A 22,519-nucleotide genomic window follows, 5' to 3' on the forward strand; every position below is an offset into this window, starting at 1 on the left:
GTCTTCGAGAAACGGGGATACTTTTAATAATCAGCATCGATAGAAGAAGAACAAGAACTTCACGAACCGAACACCAGATATGGAGAAGCAAATTATTGCAGAATCCTAGTACAAGACAAATAGTTAGAACAATATACGCCACACATTCTAGAGTATCATGTGTATGGCGTATTCATCGTGAATACCAATTGCATCCATATCATTTACAGAGAATACAGGCACTTGTGATTTTCCTCCACCAACCAAGAACACGATTTTCCTCCACCAGTACAATTTTGTCAAGGGTGCCTGAGAAGGAGTATTAATCCTCTTTCTCAGGAATGTTCTTTACGCAATAAAGCGGTATTACTGATACATTAGACTAAAATTAAAAACAGAAATGACATCATTATAATTTGACGCTTAATAATTCGCTAATTAAGCTTCAGATCAAAAAAACTACCCTCAGGTTATTTTCCTCCTCCATAAGTCTGGGAAATTTGACCAAACATTTTTTAACTCTAGAAACTATCGAAACTATCCAAACACATGTTAATGATAGGTTAATAAATAGGCTTTAAATTATTACGCTATCAACAGATTCTTTAATCTACAAGCACCATAGATTATGTAATAATTCTTGAATCTGTGAAATCAGGTTATTTGCCACACCCTGGAAATTTGGCTGTTTCACTTTCACTTTCAGGATTTTGAGATTTTGTACTTGGAAACTCGATATCTACAAGATTTTTTAAAATATTTTATAAATGTTTAATTAAAATGTACGTTATTTGTGAATCACACATTACTATCGCGTAGAGGGATAATATAAAATTTTTTTTATTTTTCGTAAGTTACAGCGGCATGAACAAGTGTCATCGTGGGGAGTTTCGGGAATAGGTTTGAGCATAAATATTTTATTATAGATAGATTTTTTTTTCATATGTCTCCTCTAAACTAAAAGTATGTCCGTTCCGCCCCTCCCTGATTAGGCCTCTGATGACCTATAATAAATTTTTAATGTATTATTGTATTTAATGTAATAATGACCCCGAAACATTGTCCTTGATTTTGATATTCTATATATCAGAAAATAAAAATAAATTGCAGAAGAAAACTGATTAATAGTATCTATTATTTTTCGTATCGTATCATTCATATGTAATAGTGATGTAATCGATGCATTTGATAAAACTAATTTTAAGTTTATATTTTCATATTAAGTTCGGATAAACAGATTAATTTAAGGAAAATAGATGAAAACTATTAAACCAGACTTAACGTCACGTCATTTTGCTTTGTGTACGGTATCAAGGTCATGTTTGATGTAAATGTATATGCAAATGCAGTAGACAAATGCGTTAGACGTCGCTGTATTCAATGATGCAACGTGTTATTGGATAATCTGAACCGGTTAATGATAACCCATAGGCAGTAAAAGCATACGTTCGATTATACAATCATCTTAATTTCTATACAATTAGGATGTTGAAGGTAGACAACCCACCAAAACTTACTCTTTCTGATTCAAAAAAGCAAAATGCGGTGAGTTAACGAAACTTTCTACATTTATTATTATTAATACAATACTTTCCAGACAATATATCGTAAGTGAAATTCTGTAATACCAAAACCTATCGATATCAGTATTATATAAGTGAAGGTTTTTCTAATGAAGCGTAATAACCAGTTTAAGAAACATATATATTAAAGGAAGTGTGGTCTGTTATCATGCAAAATGAAGCGATAATGTTATTTTGTAGGGTCAAGGACAGAAAAATTAATTTTTAATTTTTAGTATGTTATATACATTTTACTCGAAGATTATGTCTTATAAATATAACACCTTCCTAAATCTGATCAAATTCGAAACATTTTCAAATTAATAAAAGTTTACGGAGAAAAGCGAATCTGTATAATTTAATTTAGTGATATTAAGAATTACGAAATTAAATAATTTTTAGAAATTATAGTTATTTATAGATAAAGAAAACTACATTGTATTTAATACTTAAACTTCTTTTTAACTTAAAGCATAAAACTAGAAAGTCTATAGTTGTTCAAACTTTGGCATTGTTGTGTACTTTCTAGTTTTATGATTGGAATTTAACAGGCTTACATTACTAGTCATATAAAAAATTACTATGCTAGTGTAATATACTACATATTAGGCAGCAGAAATCAAAATTAAGGTAAATAACCATTCATACAGTTGTCCCTCAATATCCCCGGATGATTGGTTCCAACACTCCGTGGATACCAAGAATCTATGGCCCTTATGTGATGTGACACAGTACTGTGCTATATAATCTACGCACATCCTTCCGTATACTTTAAATCATCTCTAGATTACTTATCATTTACATTGTTTTAGGTATTATCTGTGAATAATGGTTATGCTGTAATGTTTAATCTATGTAATAATGATGATAACAATAATATAAATGTGTATACTTGTAAAATAATAATCCATGTCCACGAAGGATTCGGACTACAAGTCTACATAATAAGACTTGGATTGATCAGATAAGGCGACACCACACGAAGGCAATTTGCGTTCTGTTTCTTATTTTTTCTATTGGTCATATGATTACTAGATTTAAAAAATTAGACATTAACGAAAGTATACAGTGGCACGTCGTATAACGTACTTAATCCGTTCCAGGTACACGTCCGTTAAGTGAAACGTCCGTTATACGAAACGCATTTTCCCATAGAAATATATGTTAAAACATCTAATTCGTTTCGCAGCATAAAATAACCGTACTGTATCATTAAAAAATGAACATGGGTGCGTTCTTTTATTCCTCCGCGTAACTCTGCGCGAACGACATCCGTTTAAAAATTCTTGCGGAACGCGTTCCTAAACTCCGATGGGAGTGCGCGCCGTCGAATGGCAAAAACGGGCGCTTGTAGCAGTAGTTTACGGTGGAAAGCAATATGGCGTCTTCCATGGCTAAGATAGTTTCGTTTCCGGGTCCATTATGTGGTTTTATAAATGAGAATTTAGAAATTGTGAAAGCGCGAGTTAGCGCACGCGGTGATGTAAGTGTCTTTACGAATTTCTTTTCGAGGCTATTTTGAATGCTCTTTCAACAAATAATCCATTTTATGGTTAAATTGGGACCCTTCTTTTGCCTTTTAAAGCTCATAGTTTAGAATTATAAATTTCTCCATCACGATACTATCGATAGTGCGTGCGCCACCATTTTTCTTTCTTTCGCCGTCGCTCCTAAATGCCTACAAACAGCAGCGCACTCCTGCAGTAGCGGAGACGCAGAGCGACCGCTATTAAAGAACGCTTCCATGGAGCAGTCACCAATTATGCCGGAAAGTCCGTTGTTCGCAGCCAGTCCGTTGCTCGAGTCACGTAACGGCCAAACAGAAAGTCCGTTGTTCGCAGCGTCCGTTATTCGAGGCGTACGTTATACGAGGTACCACTGTATTGTCAAAATATAATGTAAACGCCATTGTAAAAGATAACTTTACAGTGTTTTCATAATTTAGGTAGAAGACATCGTGAAGCCATTGATATTAGATGATGACACTGTTAAAAGGGTTAGAGATGTCTTCGAATCCGAAATGGCTTTGGGATTATCTCGTCATCCCGTTAAACCTTCTTCGTTACAGATGGAAAATACTTTTATAACAGAACTACTCGACGGTACAGGTAAGGAAAATTCTAAGCTATATTTAAAGGTTTTGATGTTTACGAAAATTATGACAGGAAAAACATTTAAATGGAAATTTTTAGAGTATATTAATACAGTACGAGCAATTATTTATTGTGACATCGCTACATTGTCGAGCTGCAATTTTTAATTTATTTAATTTAAAATATATTTCCTCCACCTCAAATTAGTAGTGACTTGCCCCTGTACATCATACTTTTCCTTTAACAATAGAGTCGTGCCGGTCATCTGGCTAGCATTTGTCAGAGGAAAATTGTTGAATTGAAATAACGTAACTGGTTTACATCGGAAGTTCGTATATAGTTAATCGGGGCCAACTGCCCCTAAGGTTTCATATCTGTCTCGTCGTTTATCTATCTAATTCTGTTATCGAGATTAAAGAAGGACGGACAGACAACAGTGGGAATTTATGTCTACAATTTTTTCAAATTGAAGCCCAGAAACGTCGCTAAGTCAAACTGCGTTAACCCGAAGCTGTCCACAGGCCTCAGGAGCTTATTTATATTCCTTACATTGCTACAGCACCTGGGATGTTTTCATAGGTTAAGTTTTTAGAAACCACACCTTTCACGGGTTACCTTCATCAACGGTCATATTGAACTCATATTTACATAAATAAACACAACTTTGCTTATTTTAAATGCTTATAACTTTTTCATTTGCAAACTGTTTCTTATGGATAAATGAAAATATTTTTTTTGCTTTTAAAATTAATTGCTGATATTTCACGTCTGTAAGAAACAGTTCGCAAATGAAAAAAAATATATACTGTATATTGTCATACATATGTAATAAAACAAAACAGTAAAATGCAAATTTATTTACTTGTTTTACCATTACCTATTTATTGAACAGATATGTTATACTCAGAACTTTATATACAAAATTTTCATTCACAATATGTAGCAATTTAACAGTTTTAAGCAGATCTCTATTTAAAACCTGGATAAATCCCCATATGTAATTTCAAATTATTATCTTATTAAATTTTTTTATAAACCAAATATACTTTGCTTTTCTTTATACAGGATATAAAATTTAAAAAATGTAATTACGTATAAGATTTTTTTTGACAGACAGTAGAAAAAAGTTACAAGAATGCTTGAAAATGGTAAAACTAACTACTAACCAAATAGATAAACCAACTTCTCGCCGTAGTGCGACTCTAACGCCAGCTATCGGCAACCTGACACATTAACTCTACTTGAGAGCATAGCTCAAGGACCAGTATATCTATCGACTCTGGTATAATAGGGTTGTTCTTAGCTGCATGAAGTGTTGCCGACTGTATGCTAATTATCGTATTTGTACAATTATTTCAGGGGTCCTACGATGTGCTATAATGCCTGTACCATAATTTCGGAAATACGCCTTACTCTCAAAATAACTGTTTGCGAATTAAATTTTTTCAATAGTTTTCAGCATTTTTATACCGTACCTTCTCATTGATATTTCGTATCTTTTTTCTCCGCTAGAGTACTACTAAATTTTTTGGACATTTTTGCTTAGATACTACAGTATATTCTCAAATATAAAACACACCTTTTTCATACTTTTCGAGACTTCTAACTGCTATACTTTTAGAAGGATTGATAAAATTCTCAAATTGACATACAAAGAAAATTTGTACAAATAAACGTTCTGTTAAAATGCCATTATACTTTTACTTGTAGAAAATATAAGTACTACATTACTACATTTTATTAGAGTAGTTTCCATCTAGAACAGCCTTTTTGACATAGGGCAGCGTTTCTTCAACTAAGAAGTCTCAATCACTTGAGGAGTAGGCTAAAAATTTTAGAAGGTCGCAAACATTTGGAAAAACTAAGGTGTGTGTATACATATACATAAAGTAAGTAAGGTTTATAAAGAAAGGAATGCCTGTGTTACATATTTATTAATAATTATTTGCTAATGTTTGATATATTGAAATTGTATGAAAAGACGTAAATTTTAAATTCATTCAAAGGTTTGTTATACACCATAAGGGAGAGTCGTGAAAATTTCTTCATTGTAAATGGAGTTTTAAAAATTTTTTGTTATAAGAAAGGTTTTTATATAAAAAGTTTGATATTCTGACTTGATGTGGAATAGTTTTGTCAAAGGTCGTGTGGTGATGGAGTCTGATTTAAACTTGGATCTCGCACACGCGATGCGCGGATGAGTTGGCATTCGACTACATACCATTAGTATTTGGAAGAAAATCATTAAAATCGAATGCCAAAATGTAACTGTAAAAAAAAAAATACAGTCACGAGTGCTGTTTTTGTAAAAACTTTCTAATGTTTATTTTCGTGTAGAGAATGGTGAGTTTCTTGCATTGGATCTTGGAGGAACAAATTTTCGAGTAATCTTGATCGAGATGAAAATCTGGGAATCTGAAAAAAGAACTGGTTCAATACTATACGGTACCAGAAAATATTAGAATAGGCGAAGGTGCTCCTGTAAGTATTCTTAAGTACGAATTTCGTTGCTTCTTAACGAGCCTTTTTTCGTAAATTTTAAACTAACGAGTCTATTCTAAAGATAACTTCGCATTTTTTTTATCTTTTAGAAATTTTAGTGAAATTCTATAAACTTTATACTGAACATAATAGCAGAATGTGTAAAATGTGATCTGTATGGTTATGCTTTTTTAACTCTGCCTTGTAGAACTGGGAGCTTTTGTTACAGGTCCATCACGGCTCCCGGGCCTCACCGAGATTCCTTGGTGGTCTTCATTACTGGTTCGGCTAGACCCGCAATGGGAAGAATGGGTGGAGAAGGACGTATTTGATATATCCATTCATGAAAATGTGTAGAAATTCGAACCCGGAAACGTCAGAAATGCGGATTAAAAGTAGTCAAATGTTTAAGGCGTCTAAGTCATCAAAGTAGTATTGAATTACAAAATTTGCCAACTGTTTGAGGGGATAAAGACATTAGCCTGCCGCTCTGGAGCGATCTGGGATCTAATCCGAGCAAGAAACCCAGTCCATTTCGGTTATGTCCCGTATCACCCGGTCGTCAACCATTGTGGGCCAACCGAATCCACAATGATTCAAAGGTCTTCCTGACGCCACAAAGCGAAAAGAATCAAGATTGACAAATATATATATATATATAAAGAATTAGCGTTTTAAAATACTTTTTGTATCTTATCTAACTATTAAAATTTTGTTTTTAGCTGTTTGATTTCTTAGCCGAATGCATTCATCATTTTCTGAAAACGTACAATTTATCTCACAAAAAACTTCCTTTGGGTAAATTAAAACCTAGTTTTTAAATATTTTTCAATTTATCAAATTTTAATATTAATTTGTATAAAAAACGACGTATATTTTATATTTAGACTTCACTTCATTAATTGTTAAACCGATTTTTCTAGGTTTTTGTTTTTCATTTCCTATGATCCAGAAAGCTCTGGATGTTGGAGTACTTGTCACATGGACCAAAAGCTTCAATTGCCCAGATGTCGTCGGTAAAGACTCTGTTCAGATGCTGAAGGATGCCATACACAGAAGAGGAGTAAGTACTGAATTTAAAATATATGTAATGTTTCCCTCCCTTTTCACAACACTCCATTCGTAGGATATTAACATTGACGTCGTGGCAGTTGTGAACGATACTACAGGAACACTTGTAAAAGGAACTTTAGTAGATCAGAAATGTGCCATTGGAATGATCTTAGGTTTGGTAATATTTTAAACATTTTATAATTAAAATTAAAATATCGTGTTTATAATTTTCTGTAACTTTTAGCTACGGGCTGTAACGCTTGTTATTTGGAAAAAGTAGACAGAATAGAGAAATGGAAAGGTGATCATCCTGAAGTTGATGAGGTAAAGAAATGATTAGGTTTTTGTAAAAGCAAAGATTGCTAATTTATTTAAAATATTTAGGTGGTAATAGATATAGAATGGGGTGCTTTTGGCGATAATGGAGTTTTGGATTTTGTGAAAACCGAATACGATCGTGCTGTGGATAATCTTTCTTTACTCGTAAATTCTTTTACGTAAGTGAGAAACCATTTACTAAGCCGAATAGTTCCTATTCATTTCATATAATTATATTTTTGCATTTTGCAGATTCGAAAAACTATATGCTGGTAAATTTTTGGGCGAGCTAGTGCGTCAAATTATGCTAAAACTAATTAAAGAACACTTGTTATTTAATGGAATTCTAACGGAAGAATTGGAACAGCATAATAGTTTTACTACTACAGATGTATCTCATATAGAAGGGTAAATTTTATGTCATTAAATGGAGATTTTAATTGCAAAACTTTAAATATGTTATAAATTATAGGGAACATTGGGAAACGGAAATCTATACGATTTTTGAACGTTTAGGTTATGACGAAATTTCCAAAGACGACATTCATATAGTAAAGTATCTGTGCGCCATTACTAGTCTACGTGGAGCATGCATTGTTTCTATCTGTAAGAATTACTTTTGGGTTTAAAAAGATAATAATTTAATAATAATAATTTGCATGGAAATTTTTAACCTATTTAACCAGGTTTATCCAGTTTATTAGAAAGAATGAATAAACCGGAAGTAACTGTTGCCATAGACGGATCATTATATAAGCATCATCCGAAATACCATTCTCTGATGGTAGAATTTATAACTAAAATGGCTCCAGGAAAAAAGGTATTTGAATTAAATGTAAATTTATAGTTGTATTATAAGTTTGTTTGAAACTTCGGATTTTTTTTTTCTAGTTTAAATTGATTCTCGTTGAGGATGGGAGTGGTAAAGGAGCTGGTCTTGTAGCAGCTATTGCAGTGAGATTGAAAGAGAAAGCAAATTTATAAGTTATCAAAGCAGATTTTAATATCTTAATATCCAATTTACTGAAATGTTTAAAAAGTTAGTTTTTGAAAATTTTTTAAAATTGATTTTGTCGATTAATTAAAAAATGCCTATACAGCATCTCAAGTTTTGTGAATAAATTGTTCTTTCATCAAGTGCTTGTAAGGCAAGCGTGTTCTTTATTTCAAGATTCTGCCTTTTTGGAAAAGTTCGAATGAACTGGAATTTATCAGAGAACTTCATTGACTCCCCCAAATTATTATTGTAATTTCCTAGAATTCAGCAGAGCATTATTGACAACTTTTTTAAGAATAAATCGCTAAAACAAAAATAACGGATTGCATACATATATATATTTAAATATAAAATAAACAGTAAGCATAAAATCATTCCGGTGTTGTATAAATTTTCATATTTAACGTAATATAACATTTCATAAAATATATATATATATATGAGGATGTTTGTTTGTTCGTTTGCTATGCACACCTAGGCCGTTCGATCAATTGCTACGAAACTCGGAAGTGACGTTCATGTACTGTTCATGTAATTTCTGTTTACATTTGATTTTCTAGCTTTACATGTAGCAAAAACTTTAAGAAATTAATAAAGTCGGGAGTTAGGGAGTAAAGCTCTAAATCCCTTTGATCGGCGTCTGGTTGGTAAAACCCGTTCACGTTGTCACTGGATGGCTAGGAGGGCTATCAATCGAGTGGGGAGGTCGCAGATAAGTCGTTAGGGTGAACGGTTTGAACAATTGGAGTCAACGCCAGTTTAACTAACCAATAACTTTAATAGGAAAATAAAGCGATATGCAATAACTAGCTACGATTACACCTATATGTATAGCGTATAGCACATGAATCTCTATACGATCCGATATCTACGGGATATATACTGCATCTAACTTAAGATTTAAGTCAACTGAGAAAGAGAAAGTTTACATAAATCGGTTATCTATCATACCTTTGTACCGTAGTGACCGTTGCCTTCGGAGGTAAAGCATCCGTGGAGGACCGGGGAGACGTTTGGGAAGACACTTGCACACTTCACAAAGTTAAATCATAGTTTCTAAGGAATATCTTTATGGCGGGACAGGAGCTGGCGAGTAGACCTATGCTCTTCTTAGTACAGTATGGCGGGACGAGCCGAGACTATCGGAGACTGTTTTTCTGGAGAGTCTTAGGGTTTTTTCCGAAATAATGAGCGCTTCCGTCAGAAAAGGAAAACCTTTAAATAGGCTGGCTACGCACATTGCATACTGTTTTGCCAGCCTGGCAAAACAGTATGCAATGTGCGTAGATTTATGGATGAATAGAAAAGAGAAAACTGAGCCAAGGAATTAAACAACGTTACAAAACGAGTCTCTGTGGAAGCGGGAGTTTCGAAGAGGTCTGTTCATTCTATTTTAAAAGAAATTAGAAACTTCCGTGAAAAAAAACCATGTGCATCTCCAGTAACAGGTTTGGACGAGTTCCATTTACTGAATGAATTGTTCGCAGAACGGTTGACGGATTGTATGCACAAAAGGGTTTCGGCAACTTTGCATGGCATTCTGCAAAGTTCGAGAAAAAAAATTAGTTTTTACGCTGAAGAAAGTTCCCTTCGACAGGTCTTGTAGAAGCTACGCTTTAAGTGGAATATGCTAAACGGTAGAAAATTTCTGTGCAAAAATCCGCATATTGTTTCTATGCAAAGAAATTGCATTCGTTTGCTAAAAATGAACGCGGAATCGAAGAACACTCGTTCTGTTGTTTGGCGTGATAAAACTTGGATTTTAATGATTTTAATAATTGTATTTACTTTATGAAATTATTTTAACTGTAATGACTTACAATTATTAAAATGATAAATAATTATATAAAGAAATAAGATTTTGAATATAAAAAACAATTAAAAATTGTATGTTCTTTGGAACTCAGCATAAAGTTGCTATTGAGAACAAATCATACAGAAACGCTTCTTTTGATGAAAAGAGTAGATTTTATTTTCTATAATATACAACGGATGTGCATTTCGGGCTTTATGTCCCATTCAGTCCTTATTTTATTATGTATATCTGTAAAACTAAAAATAATTATAGTGACAACTGGAATAACTAATTATTAAAACCATGGGAGGACATAGCAGACTTCCTGATAAACAAACAGTGAAAGCTTTTACACCTTGTTTTTAACCAAAATATTTTTATTTTTACAGTTTTACTTCTTTTACCTCACGGTTTTAATAATTAGTTATTCCGGTTGTCACTATAATTATTTTTAGTTTTACAGATATACATAATAAAATAAGGACTGAAGAGGGACATAAAGCCCGAAATGCATATCCGTTGTATATTATAGAAAATAAAATCTACTCTTTCCATCAAAAGGAACGTTTCTGTATGATTTATTCTCAATAGCAACTTTATGCTAAGTTTCAGAGAACATACAACTAATTGAGAATACATACTAGCCAAAACAGGAAATCGGGCTGTTCGTCAACTGGTTTGGAAATCATGGCATAGAATGCGACGATGGATTTCTGAAACTTCTGGAAAAAGTCGAGTCAATTCGTAGCGAAATGAAATTCGTTATTGATGAACTAGCTAAAAAGTGAGAACACAGAAGTAAGGACCTCCGTATTATTGTGAACTTCAGGCTATTTAGCTTATTTGGGCAAATTTGAAGGTCAATATACCGGTCGCCATAATACAACTTTTACGTAACAAGCTGTCAAAATTTTCTAACAACAAGCTACGAGTATTTCGCAAGTCACGCCACAAAAATTGGAGAGATTTTATCCGAAGTATAATATAAATAAAAGAAAAATTTTGGGAAATAGACGACATTATGGATCAGATATTGGAGAAATCGTCGGAAAGGAAGATACTTATCAACCTGGAGGATTACAGTTCGGACTGAGATGAATATGCCACTCCAATTCAGAACTAAGAACTCTAAATATAAAATTATTCGCGCAGATTTCTCTACATCTCTGTTATTAAAAACAGTCTTTTTCAGGGCCACATGGGTGCCACAAAGGATAGGCCCGATTAGTATTAGTTTAGTCCAACAGTTTAATTTTGTAGTTGGTTATTATATTGTCACCTGCACATGGAAATCAAGCTGACAAAGTCCAGTTTGGACAGTTTGAAACAATCTCTTTTTCTCTCAAACACTAACAAGATTACCGAAGAATACGAAAAATTTTTGTCTTCGCAAATCCGTCGTTTCACAATCACCAGTGAGAAACCAAAAAAACATCTTTCACTTACAAAGACGACCTTTTAATTGATGTGAATTAACTATTGCTTAATGAGCAAAGGAATAATTTATCCTAAATGATAAATCACTCATAAAGAAGGCAGATGAGAAAAGAGCAGATGGTGAAATGTTGTAGGTCAAAATCGAAGTTCAAGTGTTACGATTTTCTGAAGCTTGCGTCATTTCTGATGAAACAGTCAGTTTAATCGTGTAATTATTTAATAATTTAGCAACATATTTAAACGTGATTATAAAAAATTAAAAATTTTCATCGTTACTTAAACTCGCAATAATGATAAAAATTTTTAGGCTGTTTTTAATCAAAGCAAAGATTTAATAAAATATTAAATTACCCACAAAACTCAAACGTCTCTAAATTTCAACATTAGTTCTCTACTATAATCATCGACATAACGTCATTAAGAAGCAACAAATGTTTTTGTTGTTCTTCTATAAATCTATGCAATGTGCATAGATTAACATTACAGAGTATCAACAATAAGCATTTTTCAAGAGATTAAAAAAAAAGTAAAAAAGAAACAACTTCCGTCGAGGCGGATTTGAACCACCGACCTATGGATAACAGTAATTAAATACCTCTACAGTCCACCGCTCTACCAGCTGAGCTATCGACGGAACGAAAACGTATTTTTCGTATGAACTATTTAAAACTTTGGAAAAACTAGCTTTAAAGAATTCTGACAAGTGAGTGACCTACTTCCTCTAGACGTAACCTGCCGGAAAAATCAACATCAAATCAATGTAAACCGCAATGTTTCCACTTACAATATCGCAATAAATTTATTCATATGCAAAATTTATTTATACGAGCAGGTTTAATATTTAAAAGATTAAATTCATTATTACGAAACTTTAAGTTACTTTTTGTAAGTGAATAATCACTTAATATTGAAATGTAGTTGTTCTACTTTGGACTAACACATTCAATACTTGCTGATAAATTATATAGGCTAATGAAACGTCTACATTCGAAACATTCTTCTATATTTAGCAAAAAAAGATTTTGTAAACGTAGCTTCAAGTTTTCTAAAATTGTTCAATACATTTAGAATTTTTGATTCCCAATTCCTATTCATATTCAGTGAAATATGTGTAAGAATGGCCTAGGCCTATATATATCCGAATGTAGCCGAGCGTATATAAAAATTTATTTTAATGTCTTTCGGCCATCAAATATAGATTGAACAATTTAAAAGAATAAAAAACTTAATTCTCAATAAAACAATGTTGTAGAACTCTAATGTTCGGAATTTTATTTACTAGTAACTATATTTTACATAAATTTAAAATATTCGTTATAATATTTTTCTATTTTAATATATAAAATTGCTTTTCTCCTAAGAAATTTCCTCATTGTTTTAATACATACATACATATCATCACGCTCATAATAAAAAAAAAAAAAAAAAAAGGGTGAGCAGCAGGCAAAAGAAGACTACAGTCTTACAAACTATCGATTCAGTAACTCCATACCTTCCTGTCCAGACACACTCGTAGTTCAGACATACTTCTAGTACACTTCCTCACATTTTCTTTTCGATTTAACACCTTACGTTCTTTCAGTTACTTGGTTAGAATAAATGGATCCAACCAAGTAACTTTGTTCTATTTATTCCAACCATGACTTTCTCGGCCTTTCCCTACCACGCTTCCCATTCAGCTTTCCCATATATACTCCTACAACAGTTCTCTTTTCATTTTCTCCGCACAACCGAACCATCGTTGAGTGATTTTCCCGCCTGTTCAATCACATTCTCTTTCACCTCATATTTCTTCAATACTTGTTCATTTCTCACATAGTCTCTCCTCGTTATGCCATACACTCCTCTCAAATACCTCATCTCGCATGCAGTAATACGACTCTTGTGACTCCTCTGCCATACCCAGATTTTGCTACCATACACGTGCATAGGCACCACAACACTCACATACACAGCCATTCGTGTCTATTTGAACATCCTTTCATTCCTTGCAAATCTATTCATTGCACTCACCATCTGTAATCAAACATCCACGCTTCTGGTGAATTCACCGTTTATCCTTCCATTCCTATCTATCATGCTTCCCAAATAAACAAACATTCACTTGTTCAGTTGTTCACCACCCAGCTCAATCAGGCAATTCCTTTGATCACATTTGTGTTCAAACACAATCACTTCAGTTTTACTCACATTCACTCGCAGCATGTATTTTTCACACGCCTCTTCAAGATTAGACACAAATGTCTGAAGCGCTTGCTCTCTGCTAATAGCGCAGTGTAATCTGCATACTCGTTCATTTCCAATTTTCATTCCATACCCAGGTACCCTGGATCTCCTCATGCATGCATTCCATGCAAATATTACACAACCATGGGAACATAACAAATCCTTGTCTTTTACCCTCCTCACTTGAGATCCATTCAGACATTTTGCAATCCCGCGTACACATGCTTTGCTGTGTTCTCACATCTCTAATAGTTTACCTCTCACTCCATAATCACACGAGACTTGAAACTTGCCACATTTTCTCCTTTTCCACTCTATTATATGCTTTTTCTGTATCACTCAGAAAGTAGGTCACTAAATTCTTCAATCTAGTTATTTACAACTTTTAAATAGTTCATATGAACAACACGTCTACGTACCGTCGATAGCTCAGCTGGTAGAGCGGTGGACTGTAGAGGTATTTAACTACTGATATCCATAGGTCGGTGGTTCAAATCCGCCTCGACGGAAATTTTTTTTTTATCTTTTTAATCTCTTGAAAAATGCTTATAGTTGATATTCTTTAATGTTTACTTTTTATATATACTGTTAAAACTGGTAAAAAATTACTTATTTAAAATGAACACTCGAGTTCTTGAAGGTTCTTAAAACTTTCCAGCTGCGACCCCCCGTTCCATTGAGTAAATTTGTTTAATTTTTTTTATTTTCACCGCATAATCATTTTTAATTTTCTCCATATCATGTAATAATAATATCACATTACACCCGAAGAAATTTTATTTTAAACAGCGCAGTGAAATTCGTGAAATGCTGGGAAGACCTGGATAAATGTTAACACACTTTATTATTCATAAAGAAAAGAATATTATACTTTCGATTATAGATCTATTTTCTAAATATTTATATTTACTTCAATTAAAAACAATCATTCTAAATTATTTTTATTTGCACGAAAATAATATTCTAAAACAATTGCAGTGGAATGAGACGTTCTACCAATTCGACAACAGGCTAATCTATATATATATATATTCGAGACGAGTTAATAATAATAATAATAATAAACAACACAGTTTACACTGTCACATCTCATGTACATGGATGACATAAAACTTTATGCATCCACACAAAAACAACTTCATCAACTCCTACAAATCACACATTCATACACCAAGGACATACAAATGGAATTTGGCCTAGATAAATGCAAAACAGTTCACATAGAAAAAGGAATCCTGAAGAAAGAAGATTTTGCACTTGGAAATGGAGACATTATTGAATCCATGGAAGAGGGCGAGTTCTACAAGTATTTAGGATTCCAACAGGCCAAACTAACAGAACATACACAAATAAAGCAAAGATTAATTAAATTAGAATACCAAAGTAGGTTAAATGCTATTCTCAGAACACAATTAAATGCAAAACACACAGTTAAAGCAATAAACACATATGTTCATCCCAGTACTCACATATTCTTTTGGAGTTATACATTGGACTCACACTGATCTTGAGCAACTCCAAAGGAAAACAAGAACAACACTTACTAAGCATAAACATCATCATCCTAAATCCGCCACAGAAAGATTAACCCTTCCACGTAAAGATGGCGGACGTGGCCTGATTGACATAGTTAACCTTCACTACAAACAAATACAGTCACTGCGAGAGTTTTTCTACAAAAAACAAGAAACATCACAATTACATAAAGCAGTAACTCTAGCAGACTCGAATAACACACCATTAAACTTACACTCACATCATATGGACACAACCAACATATAAAAAGCATAGACACCATTAAGCAATCGTGGGCTCGAAAGGCACTCCATGCAGGCATCCTTATGATCTGGCCCAGGATTTTGTTGACAAAACTGCGTCAAACAGCTGGTTAGCTCGGGGATGCCTCTTTGGGGAGACGGAAGGATTCATGATTGCCATACAGGATCAGGTCATAAATACTAAAAACTACAGAAAACACATACTCAAAGATGCAACACTCACAAATGACACATGCAGAAAATGTCACGTCATGCCAGAAACTATACAACATATCACCTCTGGTTGCAAGCTCTTGGCACAGACAGATTATTTACACAGACATAATCAAGTAGCAAATATAATACACCAAGAGCTTGCAAAGAAACACAAATTAGTAGACATCCACGAACCATACTACAAATACATCTCCACAGACAGTATTGGAAAACAACACGCACAAAATGTACTACGACAGAGCCATAATCACAGATAAAACAATTTACCACACAGACCAGACATCACACTCATTGACAAACACAATAAAATCACATACATTATAGACATATCCATTCCAAACACTCACAATATACAAAACGCATGCACTGAAAAAATTAGCAAGTACACAGAACTCGCCCAGGAAATAAGGCTTCTGTGGAGGATGGATAGGGTGCTTATTGTACCTGTTGTTCTCTCCTCTACAGGTGTCATACCACACATACTACACAAAAGCCTGGGCACATTGGAATTGAATAGAAACACATACATCACACTGCAGAAAGCCACTATATTGAATACATGTCATATTGTGAGAAAATTCCTGAATACAGACACACACACTGATACACTTCTTTAATTTCTGTTTTGGTTACTATGCTTGACTCTGGTCCGGCATAGTACACAGCCACCGGTGTTAACCGAGTATATCTCACTTAACCCAACATAATAATAATAATCAGAGCCCAAACGGTTAGGAGTTGAAAGTTGAAATTTGGTACACAGTTAGGGTACGTCACGAGAACGCACACTAAGACGGGATTTTTCAAAATTCCTCCCCACGGGGGAGAGGGATAGGATTAAGGCTTAACACTTCCATCAACAATGGAAGTGTCAAGTAACAATGGAAATGCCAAAAATGGAAGTGTCAACAATGGAAGTGTTACGTAACAATGAAGTGTTAAGAGAAAGCGACGTGCAAGATGCAGATGCAGTTTTTTTCGTTTTTGCGGGAAATCGAACATATTTTTAGACCATCTAAAAATTCTGTAATTAGTCTGGAAACAGTGGGGGACCCAATTCTTGCATTCTGTGCAAACGGGTAAGGTTGACTGTAACGTAATAATCTTCATTTTTCGCTAAAACGGTTAGGAGTTAAAAGTTGAAATTTGGTACACAGTTAGGGTACCAAATTTAAGTACCAAAGTGTTAAGTAACAATGGAGAACAAGAGAAAGCGACGCGTAAGATTTACGGGCTCTGGAAAAAAAGAAAAAAGAAAAAGAGTAATATGTTAGAACATTCGATTTTCAAATTTAAACAGATTAGTTCGGTTTTTCTCGACTTTTGTTCTTTAGAACATTCGATGAAAATCGAACAATCTTAGAACATTCGATTTTCAAATTCGACCTTTCTTTAGAAATATTTAGTTTGTTGATGAAATTACTCTTTTTCTTTTGTGACTATAACTTAATAATCTTAATCTTCGCTATCGTTACTTTTGCCCGAGCAACGCCGGGCCTACCTGCTAGTAATTTTATAATTTTGAGAATTAAAAGTCCAACATAAATTATTTATATTATTTTATAGACAATATTAATTAAAAATGAATGCCTAAAAACAGTCGCAGGGATAAGTAAATATCAATAATTTATATATTACTAAATTTTAATTTTTTACCTTTGCAGAGAATATCAAGAAAATCATTCTATTTGGCCAACGTTATTTTCTTTGTTTCTAATTATTATGCATTAATTGATAGTATACTGATGGATGTATAGGATTGGAAGTTCATAAGCATGGTTGCTAATTGTATGGTAGTTTCCAAATAAATAATGAAAGCGAATTGAAAGAGAACAGAGAACATCGTCCACGTTCATACCGAAATCAGCGTAGATGATGCATGAATGATTTAAATATACGTCCAATATTATTATGAATAGTTGTAAGTTGTTCTTATTAGAATTGTGAATTTAAAAGGAAATTTCTTGAGTATCAGCATGAAATCCTTTCTGTAGTTACAGAAAGCAAACTAACTTGCTTTCCACACACAAAATCATATTTAAATTATTACATCACTTATCGTTATGTATTGTGTTAATCATCCGATGATCAATTTTCTTCATTGTTATTATTTGTTTAAACAATAATAATTAAGGCAGCATCATATCTCTATACTCTTTTCAATCCGATAGTTAAATATTAAATTAGATTCGTTTTCGAATTTGTAAATAACACATAAACTTTTAAATATGGAAATCAAAAATATTGTATATCTATTAAACAAAGTTATTTATTTTCTTTAAAATACAGATGAAATTATTTAATACAGAGTAAACTACTGTAGTAAACCAGCAGACATTATTATATACTGGAGAATAATAATAAAAAATGTATATAAATTAGTTATAACTAAACTGAAAATTTAATTAGACAATTTTATATCATATCCTTAAAAATTATAAACGAAAACATCAAATATTCAATGAACATGATAAACAATTATTGCATCAAAATTTGTTTGTTTATTGTTAATAAATACTGTAAATAAATTCATTTTTACAGATTCCAATCGTATATTTAAAATTAAATGTAGAGAACATCACTAAAAAGTAAAAAATATCTCCGTCGAGGCGGATTTGAACCACCGACCTATGGATATCAGCAGCTGAACACCTCTACAGTCCACCGCTCTACCAGCTGAGCTATCGACGGAACGTAAACTCACTTTTCATATAAACTATTTAAGTTTTAAATAACTAGATCAAGAATTTACAGTGACCTATTTTCTCTCGACGTCATCAACCGGAAAATCAACTAAATGTATAAAGTTCCAACTTACGTAATGTTCACCACGCCTTTCAATTCATTCGAGTTAATAACGTACGAATTATTATTGAAATAGTTTAAATGAACGTTTCTTTCCTTTCTAAAAAGCGAAATTATTCATTTGGTAATGATTGATGGATGCAATATCGAAACCCAAATGCTTAAATTTGAATCATTAGATTCCGATAGTTGTCGGCGAAGAATTAAAACGTTTTAATTAAAATTAGAATACCTACAGCAACAGTTTGACGTAAAGAATTGTATTATAAAATTTAAATTACTGCTGTAGGATCTATACAAACGTGGAAACTTACTTTACTTTTTCAAATTAGACCCTTTACTTTGACAAAGAAAAAGTCTTGAGAATTAGTATTACTGGCAATTAGAAATTCACAGTGCTGTCTCAGTGGCGTAGCGAACATAACTGGCGCCCGGTGCACGACACTTTATTGGCGCCCCCTCCCCTCCAGAAACACTTAGTTTGTCTTGGAGACCATTTGGGCGCTCCTCTGCGAGTGGCGCCCGGTGCATGATACACCCCTTTGCACCCCCCTCGCTACGCCACTGTGATGTCTGCATGAGTAATGTTAATTTGTAAGTTGATTAATATAAATCTACAATGAAAAATATTTTGTTATGACTTAGAGACGAAAATAGTTATTGTGTAAATTTAATGTTTATTAAACCAATTTAGATCATATTCGAGATTTGAATAGTTTTCAATGAACTGGACTTAATTCCTCCTACGAGACAACCTTTCATAATAGATAAAAGATCCGATTTTTTCATATAAATACTGATAACTTACATCCAATCAGCCTATTTGCGAATGTTATTACATCATACAGTATATATTCGAAAGCGCCGATAAAAATTATAGATCCCCTGACGAATTTTAATTCATTGTCAAAGGGTTCATCTTATTTTTAGTCTTTCCATCCTATGGGCAGTAAGAGGATTAGGTTAGAACCGCAATAAGGCGACCGGGTGGCGAGGTATGGTGTCCGACATATCCGTGACAGACTACCTAAGAAAAATTCCTGGGGTTTTTCGATTTCGTAGGTTCAATTTCCGAGTCCTCTAATGTGTACGCTGACGCCTCAACTGCTTCGGCCGTCAAGAAGAATTCACCAAGGGATCGAAATATGTTGGGGGCCCACTGAAATTACAGCTTTCCCTAAATTCCTTGTCCTCCTTGGGAAATCATATCATGCAAAGAAACATTCACAGGTTGACTGTTTAGGGGTACACCAGTGGCCGAGTGGTTCACCGAACGCTAGTTGGTCGTGGGTTCGCTCCTTCCCAACGGAATGGTCAAATGGAGTTTTTCGGGTTTTCTTCACGTATCAAATAATTTTTGTTTATTATGGCATTAAGTTTTCCCGTCTCAGCATTAAGATATGTTGTTTATCCAATTATCAATTATTTCAAAAAAAGCAAATTAATGTATAATTTAAATAAATATTTAATACGTTTAAAAATTTAAACTTTATTTAATGTGTGATTTATAGAAATGGTATTAAATATCTAATAAAAAAAACAAGGTCAGAATGTTCAATACAATAACAAGGTGCGAAGTATCATTTATATAGAGAGCATCAGATTTCACACCACAGTAAACCTACAGATTTGAAAAGTGAAACTTATGAAAAACAATTACTAAATCAATGTTTGTTTAATTTTTACAAAATTCATGAAAACTTATTCTGTATGATCGAGGAAATAATTTACAAGTAACTAATTTTTTTAAAATGGAAGTCGTTTCTTCAGTTTCGCAGTGTGTTAGAATTTCAATGATCCATATTACGAAACTACTGTATAAGTATTTTTTTTGAAGAAGTCTTTGATTGAAGAGTACAGGATGGGTCAGAAAATTTATTATTTCAATACTTTTCGATAGCCGAGAGAAATTTTAGTTCGAATGCAATGCAGCCAGTTACGACATTTTTGATCGTTCCTTTGGATAAAGCCGTCGTTATCCATCTTTTGCCCCTGCTAGTTAGGTGATAGGCAATACTTGAAACCTTTCATGTAACTTGCTGTATGTTGAAACCCCGCGTGAAAACAAATAGTATAATTCAGTATCAGTTGACTTCTCGAGTAAACACTAAGGTCAGTTTCCCACTTACGCAAAATATTTCAAATAAAAACATTTCAAAATAATAAATATTCTTATCAATGAACCGATGACAAGATGTTTGTTAGAAAATCCACTTTCGATTTGATAGCAATGAAATGTATTTTCATTGGTGTAGAATTAACGTACGTCATTAAAAGCAACCACATTGGTAACACAGCAAAATAATTAATGCTCTTCTCGTTTTTCATACCACGAACAACGGGTTATTCGCAATTCCTTATGCAGTTTTTCAGGTTTAGTAATTTAATTATTCTTGGAACAAATTAATGTATAACAATACCGTGAAACAACACTTGGAAAAATCTGATGGCTTATTTCTAAACGGAAGCTATTGTCAGAACATAAAAGTAGATTTAACATTGTATTTCAAGGTCAAAAATTTAATACAGCAACATTTAAGAAAAAAATATATATACAGTTTCATTGCTATAAATATGTATAAGCCTACACACAGGAAAAAATAGCTTTTACCGAGAGGATGGAACGTTTAAAAAGTCATATATATTATAATTTTATTGTTAGAGATCTTTCGAGTCTGTTTTCCTTCTATTGTTGAAGAGGAAACTCAAGAAAAAAAGAAAGATTCTGTCAGCAAAGATATGAGAATTATTTAAATAGATCAGTTATTCAAAAAAAGGCAAATGAACTGTAGAAAATTCATTTACATATTTTTAAGGCAAATAAATATATACTGTATAGAGTAACCGAAAGGTCAGTTAACTGAGGTGTATTTTTAAAGATGTTATTTTAGAAACGGTTTGGAGAGGATACATGTTATTATTTAGGATTCAAATTAAGTATTATAACTTTAAATTGATGGGAATTCCTTTTGGAAAATGGCGAAATAGTTTAGAGATTCGGACGATTATTTATAGGAAGAGAAATTTATCTCGATTAATTCAATGAAAAAAATAATTTGAGTAATTAAAGGTCAGTACAGTGAATACACATTATAAACAACGTGTCAATTTATTTGAAATAATTTACTCTAAGTTTAAACACTGATTAGAAATAGATTTAAAAAAAAATCAAATACTTATACAAAAAACTAAATTTATGTTTACTTAACTATAAATATTTTAATAATTTATATTAATAATTATAAAATTTAATAAGGCAAATAAACTATGGACAATTATATTAATAATTGCTTAAATATGACGAAAACGTTAAAATATAGATTATTTTTTTTCTATTTTGATTAGTAAATTTTCCATTTTATTGTAATTTGTGAAATTATAATGAAATTCGTGGGAATAGAGTCACGGGTATCGCGATCTACCCGTTGGGATACATATCTATAATAAGACGATAAAAATCTCGTTAATTCTCGAAAATATTCGTAGAAATCTAGAATAATATACTGCTAGAAAATTTTTAAGAAACTTAGAAAGGCGTATTCGTGGGTTTTTAAAAGAGTTTCCAATTTTTTTAAATAAAAAAAACTGGATATTTTTTGTATTACACAACATGGTTCTTATCAATGTCTCAGTTAACTTTTTTATACTGGGCATTGACATAGAATTTGTTATTCGTGGAGGTGTCATTTTATTATTTAAAAAAAAAAATATTTATATGTATTTTTGAAAGGATTTAGTTTCATATTGTTTTTAGGATTTTTAAAATAAAACAGATGCCA

General features: G+C 32.8%; 3 non-coding genes and 1 pseudogene across 3 annotated transcripts; 2 read left to right on the forward strand and 2 right to left on the reverse strand.

Moving 5' to 3' along the window:
• Positions 1–1,283: 1,283 nt before the first annotated feature.
• On the forward strand, positions 1,284–8,626 carry LOC136976796 (hexokinase type 2-like; annotated as a pseudogene).
• A 3,632-nt stretch (positions 8,627–12,258) lies between these two features.
• Positions 12,259–12,349, reverse strand: TRNAY-GUA (transfer RNA tyrosine (anticodon GUA)). The gene is given in 2 exon segments: positions 12,259–12,294; positions 12,313–12,349. It is a non-coding gene; the product is annotated as a tRNA-Tyr (tRNA).
• A 2,010-nt stretch (positions 12,350–14,359) lies between these two features.
• Positions 14,360–14,450, forward strand: TRNAY-GUA (transfer RNA tyrosine (anticodon GUA)). The gene is given in 2 exon segments: positions 14,360–14,396; positions 14,415–14,450. It is a non-coding gene; the product is annotated as a tRNA-Tyr (tRNA).
• Positions 14,451–18,535: 4,085 nt separating this feature from the next.
• On the reverse strand, positions 18,536–18,626 carry TRNAY-GUA (transfer RNA tyrosine (anticodon GUA)). The gene is given in 2 exon segments: positions 18,536–18,571; positions 18,590–18,626. It is a non-coding gene; the product is annotated as a tRNA-Tyr (tRNA).
• Positions 18,627–22,519: the final 3,893 nt, after the last annotated feature.

The sequence above is a fragment of the Centruroides vittatus genome, unplaced genomic scaffold (assembly GCF_030686945.1).
Source record: "Centruroides vittatus isolate TY-2023 unplaced genomic scaffold, ASM3068694v2 contig_425, whole genome shotgun sequence".
NCBI classification, from domain to species: domain Eukaryota; kingdom Metazoa; phylum Arthropoda; class Arachnida; order Scorpiones; family Buthidae; genus Centruroides; species Centruroides vittatus.